Source organism: Felis catus, chromosome B3 (genome assembly GCF_018350175.1).
Source record: "Felis catus isolate Fca126 chromosome B3, F.catus_Fca126_mat1.0, whole genome shotgun sequence".
NCBI lineage: Eukaryota > Metazoa > Chordata > Mammalia > Carnivora > Felidae > Felis > Felis catus.
Genome location: NC_058373.1, coordinates 135861124 through 135873133, shown reverse-complemented (window position 1 = coordinate 135873133; position 12010 = coordinate 135861124). Strand labels below are relative to the sequence as shown.

Sequence of the window (12010 nt, the reverse complement as noted above, 5' to 3'; positions counted from 1 at the left end):
AGTTTGTATTCCGGGAACCGAGGACTGGGAAAGGAGCTTTTGAAAAGGAATATCAAACACCACTTGCGTGCCTGCTTCCCTCTGGGCTGGGGGAGTTGGATGTAGCCGTGAGCTAATCTACTGCTTCCCTGATGGGGTGGGTCCAGCCCAGACTTGGGAGGAGAATTTCCAGTGTGGATATGGGTCACCGGCCCCCAGTGAATTCTGACCACATGGCTTTGAGCTAATTCCTGGTCTTTGCTGAGCCTGGGTCCACATCTTTCTTGGACAGTTTTACTTTATCAGACAGACTGTCTCTGTGAGGTGGGATCTCTTTATTATTCAGATGAAGAAACTGAGGCTCAGATATGTCACTTGCTTAAGGATGAATCTGAGGTCACGGAGCCAGCAAGGACCGGCTGCTGTGGTCTTTGAACCCAGGCGGGCTTGATCCCAATGGCCTGGGCTCTCTCTGTTCCAGTCACCCTCCCTACCCCCGCCCTAGTGCTAATCTGACCTCGCTGGTTTCCCGTAAAAACCTGTTGTGCCCTTCCTGAATTTTCCAAGGCTGCCGTGAACCCAGCCCTCAATATCTTTTTTTTTTTTTTTTAATGTTTATTCATTTTTGAGAGTGTGTGATTGGGGGAGGGATGGGCGGGGGGGGGGGGGGACAGAGGATCCAAAGTGGGCTCTGTGCTCGAACTCACAAACTGTGAGATTATGATCTGAGCTGAAGTTGGACACTGAACCAACTGAGCCACCCAGGCGCCCCTGCAGCCCTCAGTATCTTGCGTGGGCCTTTGCAACAGAGCTGGGCCATTCCCATTCCTGAGCTCTGTCCACTGTCCCCCATGCCGATGCTCACCTGTTCCAGCCTTCAGCCACTCAACCTGCCCTCACTGCAGGTGAGAAGGTTCACACCCTGCCTGCTCTGAACAGCGGTTTTATACTCCTCTTTCTGACTCATTTGTTCCCATTGTTCTGATCCTAATACTGTTTGAGGGCTTGGACCCGTCCCTGCTGAACCTCCTCTCTGTGGCTCTGGTGATGTGACTTTAATGTGGGGACTACATGCAGAGGCGTGGGCAGGGTGAAGGGACCAGAACGGGCTGGAGAGGCTCCAGGAGCCTAGCTGTGGGAACTGTTACTGTTCCCAGGGCCGGCGAGGCAGCCGTAGTTGTGCTGGGCTGAAGCCCCCGCCCAAGGCATGTTGTTGAAGCGGGGAGAGGAGGGATAAATACCCCAGCCTCACTTTCTCCCTGCCCTCTGATCTTCTGGTACCTTCTGTTGGGCAGATGTAGCTGGAAGTCCAGAGGTCCTCAGAGGTAAGCCTCCAGGAACGGAGCAAGGTGGAGGGTGGGGGGGGAGGCGGTCAACAAGGAGTGACCCGCACCCCTCTCTCCCCTGCTTTGTGATTCGGTGGACCCCAGGGCAGAGCAGCATTGTGTCCTGTGGCCCAGAGGTGCCATCCCTGGGCTCTTGGGAGGGCGACTCAGGGTCCTCTGTCCCTAGGCTCTGGCATGACCCCCCCAGCTCTGACTTTCCTGTCTGAGCCTCCCCGATGTCCCTGTGGCTGTTATCCTACAGGCCCATTTTGTGATTGTGATTGAGAGAGTTGACACTTGCAGGACTAAGGCCTGGGGCTGGTCCCTTGATTCTTTGCATCACAGGGTGCTTGCTTGGGCCCCTGCCAGTCGGCCCTCTGTTGTCCTCTGGGAACACCGACATAACTCAGTCTCCCAGGGTTCAGCCACCTTGGTGCCCGTGCCTGGGAGGCAGACAACCCTAGGGCTGCATCAGAAGAGCAGGAGAAGGGCAGGCCCTTGCCTTGACCTGGGAGCTGGGGAGCTCTCCTGTCAGCACAGCATGCCCAGAGCTGGTGAGTCTTCCCCCACCCACCTGTTTGTGGCCTCTTGAGATGATTAGTCTATGGCTGAACTGGAAACTCGGGTCGCAGAGCCAGCAAGCCTGGAGAGAGTGACCAGGAGAGCACTTGCAGGTGCTTCCGAGATATATGATGCTTGTGGGAAGAAAGGACGTTATTAGGTCAAGGTGGCTGGCTCTGGGGGTCCCTGGCCCAGGCAGCAGGAGCTCCAGGCTCGCTGTCTGCCTGTCGTGCAGCTGGGCTGGGTTCTGGTTCCTTCTCTGTGAAACAGGCTAATGCCCCTGATGGGATCTCTGGCGTTTTATCTCACTCTCCCCTCTTGTGAATCTCCGAAATCTTCAGAAAGCAGGGGTAGGAAGCCTCCCCCATGCTCTCTCCATCTCTGTCTGCTTATTTCTTAGTCTTTCATCTTGAAGACAGCCTGGTGGAGTTGCCTCAGGGATCTGAGCCTGCCTGCCCCCTGGGTGAATTTGTTGATCTGTTTGAAGCAATCCCCTTTGATGCTATTTAAGTAGGACAGATTTCTAGAGAATACAGCCAACTCCCCACATCAGACTCACTTGGGTGCAATTCGTGTGTTGTAGGCAAATGCACATGTGGCTGCCTGTGTGTGCACAGTGTTTTTGGAGTTGGGCTGGCCTGAGTTTGCATCCTGTCTCTGACCTTGACCAGTTCTGTGTGACCTTGAGCAAGTCGCTGTGCTGCAGGCTCTTCGTCGATTTCAAGGCTCATCCTCATTATGGTGTTATTCCTACTTGCCCCAGTGTCTCACAGGCACCAGGTGGGTCAACGCAGGTGCTTTATAAACTGTAAAGTGCTCTCTGAGGTCAGCAGATGTGAGGACGTGCTCTCCACAGCAGCACCAGCTTTGGAGTCTCAGGGAGCATTCCTGGCAAGGCCCAGTTTTTAGTCTCGAAACATCATGCTCAAAAAATGCTCGCATGCGGTTTATTTAACTTTAAGTGGGGCAAATTCTGAAATGGGTTGTTTATTGTCCAGGCTGAATTTTTAATTTCTCATAAATTCCCCACAAATTGCTGTAGTACATCTATATTTATTGAATCTGTCAGGGTTGTTTATGGCACAGAGGCCTGGGCTCCTGTGTTTGCGGTGGTTGCCGTGGTGACGCTGGGGTCTGAGGCTCTAGAGGAGAGGCCCAGTTCTGAAGCAGCATGGAAGGTTCTGGAACAGGCTGGCCGCGTGAAGTAGAGCAGCGGCTGCCACACTGAGGGCCAGCCTTGGGTCAGGCGAGGTGTTTAAGACTCTGCATTCCATTCCACCTTTACTTATCTCCATTGGTCCCTCTTCCCTTGGGGTGCGGGGGTGGGGGATATACGGCTTCAGTCTCCATTTCTGCGCCACACCCTTGCTACGCCAACTGTGTCTGGCAACCAGTGGCAGCTGCACCACAGGGAGATGTACACACTCCCCCAGTTCTGCTGGGTCGGGGTCTGCAGTTCAATAAGATGGCAGGTGCCTTCTTGCCTGTGCCTGGCCCATTGTCATCAGGTGACCTCTCTGCGACACCCCCAGGGTTCCATTACCCTTAGGACAGAGCCCAGAGGTCTTGGCCTGGCAGTTCTTTGTCCCCGCCACTGTCCTACCCTGTGATCTTTCTAATTCATCTCCCTCATTTCCTTCTGTCCTGCCAGGAGTGGACATTTCCCCTCAACCCCTCCATATCCAGCCCAGCCCTCTGTCTCGCACACGTCAGTCTCTGCCTGTGCTGCCCGCCCCAGCCTTATGTCTCTGGGGAATAACAGGCATCCCAGAAGAGGCAGGCCCTGAGACCTCCATCTTTCTGTGAGGGCCTCTCTGCTTTGCCTGGACCGGGTCAGGGCCAGCTTTGCTCCAGCTCCCCCGCGCCCAAAGGCCTCACCTGCCCCTGCCTTATGGGGCTGTTTGACCCACTTCCCCAGCTCACTCCTCTGACCTTGAGCTTGCTGGTGCTCTGACTGCTGTCTGCCTGTCTCCTGGGGGTGTGGCCTGCAGCCTGCACTCAAGAATGCCACTCCAGTCAGGCGGCTTTCACAGAGCCAAGACTTGAGCCTGGACATTTCCCAGGAGCCTTTACGTTCCATCCTGGGGAAGGGACTCTGTGCAGCAGCAATGGTGGGGATTGGTGGGGGGCCCAGTCTTTGCTCAAGGCCCAATTGTAAGCTATGGCTAGAGACTGGAAGAGGGTGTGAGGAGGTCTTCCTGGGCTTTGGGAAGGCACCCACAGGAGGAAGGGACCAAGGGGACAGCTGAGAGGTCCCCTTAGCTCCTGTGTGCAGGGGAGAATGCAGAAGCTCAGTTGCCCTACAGGTGTTTTTCCAGCACCTGCTCCGGGCTGGGCAGAGTCAGGGCTCAGGGGGCCCTGTGGTGCCCAGACCTGCTCTCAACGCGCACCCACATCTAGAAGGATGAGAGACCAAACACAGGCAAATGAGGATGTGAAGTGAGGATGATGGTCGACGTGGATAGGAAAGGAAATGAAGCGGGGCAAGGGGCTGGAGGTTGATAGGGGTTTTCGAACATGCTTTCCTTAAAGCTGAGCATGTGCTGCCTTTGGACTCGGCCATTGCACCCTCGATAGAGTGCTTATGTCCACCAAGAGGCAGACATAGAGTGTTCCAAGCAGCAGTTGGCCTAATAGCCTCAAAGTGGAAACCACCCAAGTGTCCATCAGCTGTAAAATGGGTACATGTAATGTGTTATATTTGCATGTTGTAATTCTATTAAAAAGCTTTTTTTAAAGTTTTGTTTATTTGCTTTGAGAGAGAGAAAGAGAGAGAGTGAGGTGGGGAGGGGCAGAGAGAGAGAATCCTAAGCAGACCTCCAGCGTGGAGCCCAACGGCAGGGCTTGAACTCACAAACTGCGAGATTATGACCTGAGCCTAAATCTAGAGTCGAATGCTTAACCAACTGAGCCACCCAGGTGCCCCTTAAAAAAAATTTTTTTTAATGTTTATTTATTTTGAGAGAGAGAGGTAGAATGTGTGTGTGAGCGAGGGAGGGGCAGAGAGAGGGAGAGAGAGAATCCCAGGCAGGCTCCTCACTGTCAGTTCAGAGCCCGACACGGGGCTCCATCTCAAGAGCTGTGAGATCATGACTTGAGCCAAAATCAAGAGTGAAATGCTTAACCGACTGAGCCACCCAGGCGTCCCGCCTGTGTGGTGTAATTCTATATAGCAGTGAGAATGAGCCAATGGCCGCTCCATGGAAACCATGGATGAGTCCCATAGACATAGTGTTCAGCCAGAGAAGCTGGCCCAGAGGAGTGCTTGACGTGTGATTCCATTTAAGTGAGGTTCTCGAAAAGGCAGAACTGCTCTGTGGGAAAGAAGACAGGTTTGTGGTTGCCTTTGGGGATAGGGTAGGTAGGCGGGAACATGACGGCTCTGCTGGGTCCTGCAGGGATCTCTTCTCAGTCTTGATCTCGGGTGTCAGTTTGAATATTCAAGCTGCTCGCTCATGATACACGCTTTCTCATTTATCACTCGTTAGACAGTAAAACGCTTATAAAACAAAAGGCAAAAAAAGCCACAGGAGGCAGGGGTGTGCAGTTTTCTGTAATATGTACTCTTGGGTTCTCTCTAGAGCATTGGTTCTCAAGCAGCAGTGCCTGTCAGGACTGAGTGTCCCTCTTCTTGAGGCTCCCCTCTAGGAAAGATACTCCCCTTGCCACTGACGGTACAGGGTCCAGAGGAGATCGCCCTGGGGGAGGTCTTGCCCTTCATGGGCCTGGAACCTCCCTCTAATCAAAGGAATGCAAGTTCTGCGCTCTCCCCGCCTCTGGCCCGGAACAGGTGCTCTGTGAACATTCATGGGATGAGGGGTGTTTCTGTCCCGGTGCGTCCAGCCTGTCTTTGGTAACGTAGACATGGAAGGAGAGGACTCCCTCTTTTTTTTTTCAAAAAAAATTTTTAATGTTTATTTATTTTTGAGAGACAGAGAGACAGAGCACGAGTAGGGGAGGGGCAGAGAGAGAGGGAGACACAGAGTCTGAGGCAGGCTCTAGGCTCTGAGCTGTCAGCACAGAGCCCGATGCAGGCCCGAACTCACAGACCGAGCCGTGAGACTGTGACCTGAACCACAGTCGGACACTTCACCGACTGAGCCGTCCAGGCACCCCGACAGGATTCCCTCTTGTGTTCTGCAATCTAACTCTGGATTCCAAGCCAGAGAGGTGGTGTTGGCAGGAGATGAGAACGTTCATTGTCTGGACGCCGTTTTCTGTGGAGCAGACGTGGGGTCCAGTTTGCACCAGCCAGTTGAGGGCAACCTGTGTTTATTGTGTGTTTACTGTGTGCTAGGCACTGTATTCCCATTCCAGCGTCTTAATACCTTCTGTTTCCAGATGAGGAGACAGGTGAAAGCAGGCACACGCTGGGGACATGCTCAGGTTCACGTACTAGCTAAGTGGGGACTGTGGTTGACCCCAGGTGGGTAGAGTGATGCTCAGGCCAGCGTTTGCTGCACTGACTACACTAGAGGGGGAGGAGTGAAGGCAGATGCTGGGAAGGAAGAAGTTAAAAGCAGAGTTGGAATGAATGAGTCCTTCCCCACTTCCTTCCCCACTCTGTCTCTCCCTCCTTCAGTCACGAGTATGACTTCTCTCCTTCCGTCACCTTCGTTGACTGCTTCCGACCTGTGTGGTCTTACCTGCTGACTCTGAAGCCTGGCTGTCCTGCCTCCGGTTCCACAGACTACAGGATTACAGTCACCCGGGAACTTCTAGGGCTGTATATTCCCAGCACCCCTACCCCACAGCCTTCCCCCAATCAACAACCCCCACCAGGGGAATGAACCTGACAGATCGTAGTCACCCAAAGCCCCTAGTTTGCCTTGGGGTTCACTCTTGGTGTTGTCCGTTCCTATGGGCTCTAACAAATGTGTGATGACACGTACCCCTTGTAGTATCGTATCCTGATATCATACACCGTATGGTATTGCCCAGCTTCACTTCCCTAAAAATCCTCTGTTTCTCATATTTCTTTTTTTAATACTTAAAACAAACCAACAACCCCCCACCACTGGGGCGTCATCAGGTGTCTGGGGTGGGTCCTGAGCATTGGCTTGTGTGAAAGCTCCAGGGTGACTCCGATACACAGCCGGGTGCGGCTCGTTGGATGCCAGCTGTGGTTCTCAAACTTGAGTGTCACCGGAATCCTTGGGAGGGTCTTCAACTAGGTGGTGGCCTCATGCAAGTCTCTGAACCAGTATGTGTTTCCTGATGATGTTGACGCTGCTGGTCTGGGGACCCTCATCTTAGAGCCCCTGGCTTTTTTTTTTTTTTTTAATTTTTTTTTTCTTAACGTTTTATTTATTTTTGAGACAGGGAGAGACAGAGCATGAACGGGGGAGGGGCAGAGAGAGAGGGAGACACAGAATCGGAAGCAGGCTCCAGGCTCTGAGCCATCAGCCCAGAGCCTGACGCGGGGCTCGAACTCACGGACCACGAGATCATGACCTGAGCCGAAGTCGTCTGCTCAACCGACTGAGCCACCCAGGCCCCCCTAGAGCCCCTGGCTTTAAACGGTGGAGGTGGAAGATGTCCTGGGGCTAGATGTGCCTCATGCAGAAAGCCACTGGAGCTCTTTCTGAGTCTTTTGGGGGCAGGTTCTGCCTGGGCGCTTTTCATAGATGCACTGCCTGCTGTCAGACTAGGGACTGAATCTGGGATGGCAGGTAGAGTGCATCTTGTCTGTGTCTGAGCCCATGCACTTCAGCCACCGGCCCCTTGGGGATCCTGAGTTTGGGGGTAGGGGGGTGGTGCCGGCGGGTATTACACCGAATGCAGGGTGGGCCCGGGGAGCAGAGGGGGTTGGAGGCCAGGTGAGCTTCCAGCTTGCTGAATATCACTCAGGCAGTTTCTGGGGTTTCTTTAGTATTCCCACCGGGACACATGTGCCCCCAAGGGTAAGGGCAACCCAGACCAGCCTCCCTGGATGGGGATGTCCGTCAGGTCTGATATCAAGACATGGAGCCTGTACAGAGCCCAGGATCAGGTATAGAAGACCTTTAGCAGAAACTGGTCTGCTCTGCTTGAACTTCTAACAGCCCGATAGTAAAATCATGTAAAATACAGCTAACATTTGGGAGTGCTTTATAAAGCACTTGAAAAAAATCCCTCGTATAAACCCGACAGTCCCATGAGCTGTAGGGATGAGTAATGGTCCTGCCTCTTAGATGTGGAATCTGTAGGGTCACCGAGCTGCTAATTGGCAGAGCTGGGATTTGAGCCCAGATCGCCTTCTGCTGTCTCAGCCCTCCCCTTGCCCCCAGGTGCACCCCCCCCCCCCCCCCCCGCAAAGAGACGAAGGCTCTTCCCAGGCAACCTCTGGCTACAAAAGTGAAGTTGCTGGTGCTTCCAGGGGTGGAATGTGCTAGAATTTCTTAGAACAGAGTTGTTCTTGAAACGGGTGATAATTCTTGCCCTCCTCCCAAAAGGTGTGGAAACGAGCACCCCGTGTCGGTAACGGTGGCAGGGATTGGTGAGTTGCTCAGCTTTCAGATCGGAAGGTTCCTGCTATGTCAGCTGTTAACCTCTCACGCTAGAGAGTTGTGAGGCACGGGGGTTTTCAAGCTCATTGGATTCGGGTTAGCAAGGGCATAGCACAGCAGTTTCCAAACTGGGCTCTTTGAGGAACCTAGGGGGTTCCTTGAAGGGGGCGTGCCTGCTTTTCCAAGGGGCACGCTGATCCCCAAACACAACAGCCTCCCTTCAGGTAACAGCAACTTTGATCTGTTTTTGATTTGGGAGTCAGATTTCATTTCAGGCACGACACTGGAGTTCAGGGGTGTTTGAAAACCACTTTTCTGGGGGACAGAGCCAGGAGGCGGGAGCCAGGGTCCTGGAAGCAGGGCTTTGGTCCCTGAGGTGAGGTGTATGTGGAGCGCAGTGGGGCTGCTGGGTGAGCAGGACGGCCTGGGCTGGGAGGCCTTGGGAGTGGAGGCTGGCCACCCCTGGCTCGGTGGGTTCCGGGACTGTTTGTCACCTTTGTTTGCCCGCCGGACCTGGTGGGCCCTGTGCTGAGCATGGGGGGAGGGTGGGGGGTGGGGGTGGGGTGGGGATGCAGTTGAGAACAGAATTGTCCCAGTCATGGAGCATCCAGTCACTGGGAAGACAGATGCTGGCTTTGGTAGACCTTCAGTCTCTTTCAGCACCTCTGGGCACTATTATCAAAGAGGGTAGCATTTTAATCTGCACGGATACCGCTGCCGCTCTCATTCCTGCTGACAAGTCAGCGTGACTGGTCAGCATCACTCACTTCCTCTCCAGACCTCGAGGGTGCGCCACCTACTGGCCACTGCCGGTCATAGCGGCTCTACGGTCTGGTCGGCTGGGGCTCCCTGGGTCTCTAACCCACCCTCATCAGACTTCATCTTTCCAAGAGTAATGCTTGCCAAACCTCTCACCGCCCAGGACTTTGATTTGCCACCTTTCTGAGTGGGTGACGGGGGAGGAAATGTTACTCATGCGAAGAGAAGCGGAGGCCAGGTCGGACCTTGCAGCATGGGGATGGGGTGCTTTCAAAGGCCAGCTGCAGGAGATGCCCGCTTGGCCACTCCTGACCCCTGGTATCAGCCTTTGTTCCTTTGACTCTCGTGGTGGCCAGGGCCGAAGTTGCATTTGGGGACTCTCGGAGAACCATCTGGAACGCATGGTGCCCTAGAGTGAAGGGCCTCCTTGTACAGGACAGGGACCTGGTGGTTTATAGGGCAAGCGGAGTGGAAGAGCCGGCCTCCCACCCCTGCTGCACGGATGTGGTCGAGATAAGAGGTGGTATCCTGCCCACTCGAGGCTCTTGGAAGACAAGACTTTTACAAATGCAAGCTCAGTTCCGATTTTACAGGCTGGCAGCACGCACGGGACAACCAGCATGACCACTGGGCTTTCTTTAAAACATGCCTTGTGGGGGCCCGGAGCGCCACCCAGCCCTCCTTGTGTAAACTCTTGCACACCAGCCAGAGCGGCTTGCTTCTATTTAAGGCAGTCAGAAGATCTTCCTCAGCTTGCTGCCCCCTGGCCCTGCTCTGCCCCAGGAAGGCTGTTCCTCACACAGTCGTTTGCAATTGGGCGAAACTGGGCGGAGGGTGTCCTTCCCAGAAGGGAGGTCCATTCAGTCTTCCAGCCCCCCACTCCTCACCAGCAGGCCTATGATGTTTGGGAAGCACCTCGGTCTGGAGGCATCATTTTCTGTAACTTGACTCACTCTTTTCCTTTCCAAACCTGCATCCTCTCCTGTTTTCTTGGGTCACGATGAAGGTCCTGTCTCCCACCCAGGCAGCCTGCCCAGACGCCGCTGGCCCTCCACATCATCCACAGTCTCATCGGTTTCTGGGGCCTGTCGGTTCTCCCTCCGGACTCTTCCTTGCCCGTTCCCACCTACATCCTCTTGTCCTACGTCCCCCGTCCCCCCTTACTCAGTATTGCCAGCCCTGGCGGGTGTCCCTGCCTCCTGGCCCACCCCTTGCCTTGCAGAGTGGTCTTTCCTGAAGAACACCTGCATCTCTCCCCTGCTTTCCGTTGTCTTTAGGTGAAAGTCTAGGCCTTGAGCATGGTTTATGGAGCTCTTCCAGTTTTGCACTGCCAGCCTGGCCATCTCGCCTGCCACTCCCAAGTCAAACACCCGCAACCCCCCACTGTCGCCGTCTCTACACCGCTGCACACACGCCCTTTATGGCCCATCTTGGCACACCCAGTCAGGTGTCCTTGCTGGCAGAAGCATTCCCAGACTCCCCCTTTGTCTCCTCCTTCCTCCGGCTGCCTCTGCCGGTGCTGCCCAGGCTCCTCGTGCTCTCTCCAGACTCTCCGCTGTTTTGGGGGGATGGCTCTCTTTTACTCTTCCCTGTGAGGTACCTCGAGGGCAAGGAAGGGTACTCAGCAAGGAACTTAGCACATGGGGAGCCCTTGATAAATGATTCTTAGGTATTTGTTGAATTTACCCCAAGGTCAAATTAAAAGCCACAGGTTTTTTGTTTGTTTTTTTAGGACTTTCAGGGGCACAGGGACTCCATAATTTATTATCTTTACTATCTGGGGAGTTGCGCTCCCAGTACATCGTCTCTCTTCATCTTGTACACAGTCCCTGTTTTGTTCCAGGTAGCATTGGTGATTGACATAGGCCTGTCATGAAAACACAGTTCCCATTGTCAGAGACTCGCATCCCAAGCCTTCCTTGCGCCCAGGGGCACCCATGTCTTGCAGTTCTGACCAGTAAGATATAAGGAGAAAGAGTATTTCCTCTTGAGAAGGGCAGCTCCTTGGCTTTCATCCCCTTTTTACTGCCTTCCAGATACCCTCTGGGGATAGAGTACCTGGAGCTTTGGCAGCTGTTTTGTGACCATGAGGTAAGAGGAATGAGGACAGAAATCTACCATAGTAAGCATGGCAGAATAAAAACTTGAAAAGAGCCTGGGGTTCTTGCTGACATCGAGCCGTTGAAACACCAGAGACCCTCCAAACTTTCTGTCCTTATGTTGTAAGCCATTCTTAGGCAGCATTTCTTTTTTTCTTTTTTTAAATGTTTATTTTTGAGACAGAGACAGACAGAGCATGAATGGGGGAGGGTCAGAGAGAGAGGGAGACATAGAATCCGAAGCAGGCTCTGGGCTCTGAGCCATCAGCACAGAGCCCGATGCGGGGCTTGAACACACGGACCATGAGATCATGACCTGAGCCGAAGTCAGACGCTTAACCGACTGAGCCACCCAGGCGCCCCTGGCAGCATTTCTTAAAATGAAACATATCTTCTCTGATTCTTTTGAGCTTGGCTGATTGTTTTTTGTTGTTGTTCTCAACAATCAAGTGCACCTTTGGGATAAGGACTGGCCATCACAAAACTTTGAAGGCTGAAGGTGTGTGCCAAAGAGAAGGACACTGATGCTTGAGTGTTGTTAGCATTTGTGTTGTAAGTGTAGGTGCCTGAGGTGACTGTTGGGGACCCCTGTTCATTTGGACATATGTTATGTTAAAAAACTAAATTGTATGCGATGAAACTTAAAAGGCTCTTTAGGTTGTAAGCAACAGATTTCCATTATGGAAGGAAAGACTTCAGGAACTATGGGTAAATAGAGTTAGTTAGCAGGGATGTCTCATAAAGTCCAGAGGGGAAGTGTGGCCAGTTGCAGGCCCTTGGGGACTCGAATTTATGTCAT

At 53.4% G+C, this 12010-nt stretch overlaps 1 protein-coding gene across 4 annotated transcripts in view; it reads left to right on the top strand.

The window, feature by feature from the left end:
• The window catches only part of ITPK1 (inositol-tetrakisphosphate 1-kinase), a 178302-nt gene that overhangs the window by 59926 nt on the left and 106366 nt on the right, over positions 1–12010 (top strand). The gene's annotated exons all lie outside the window — the stretch shown is intronic.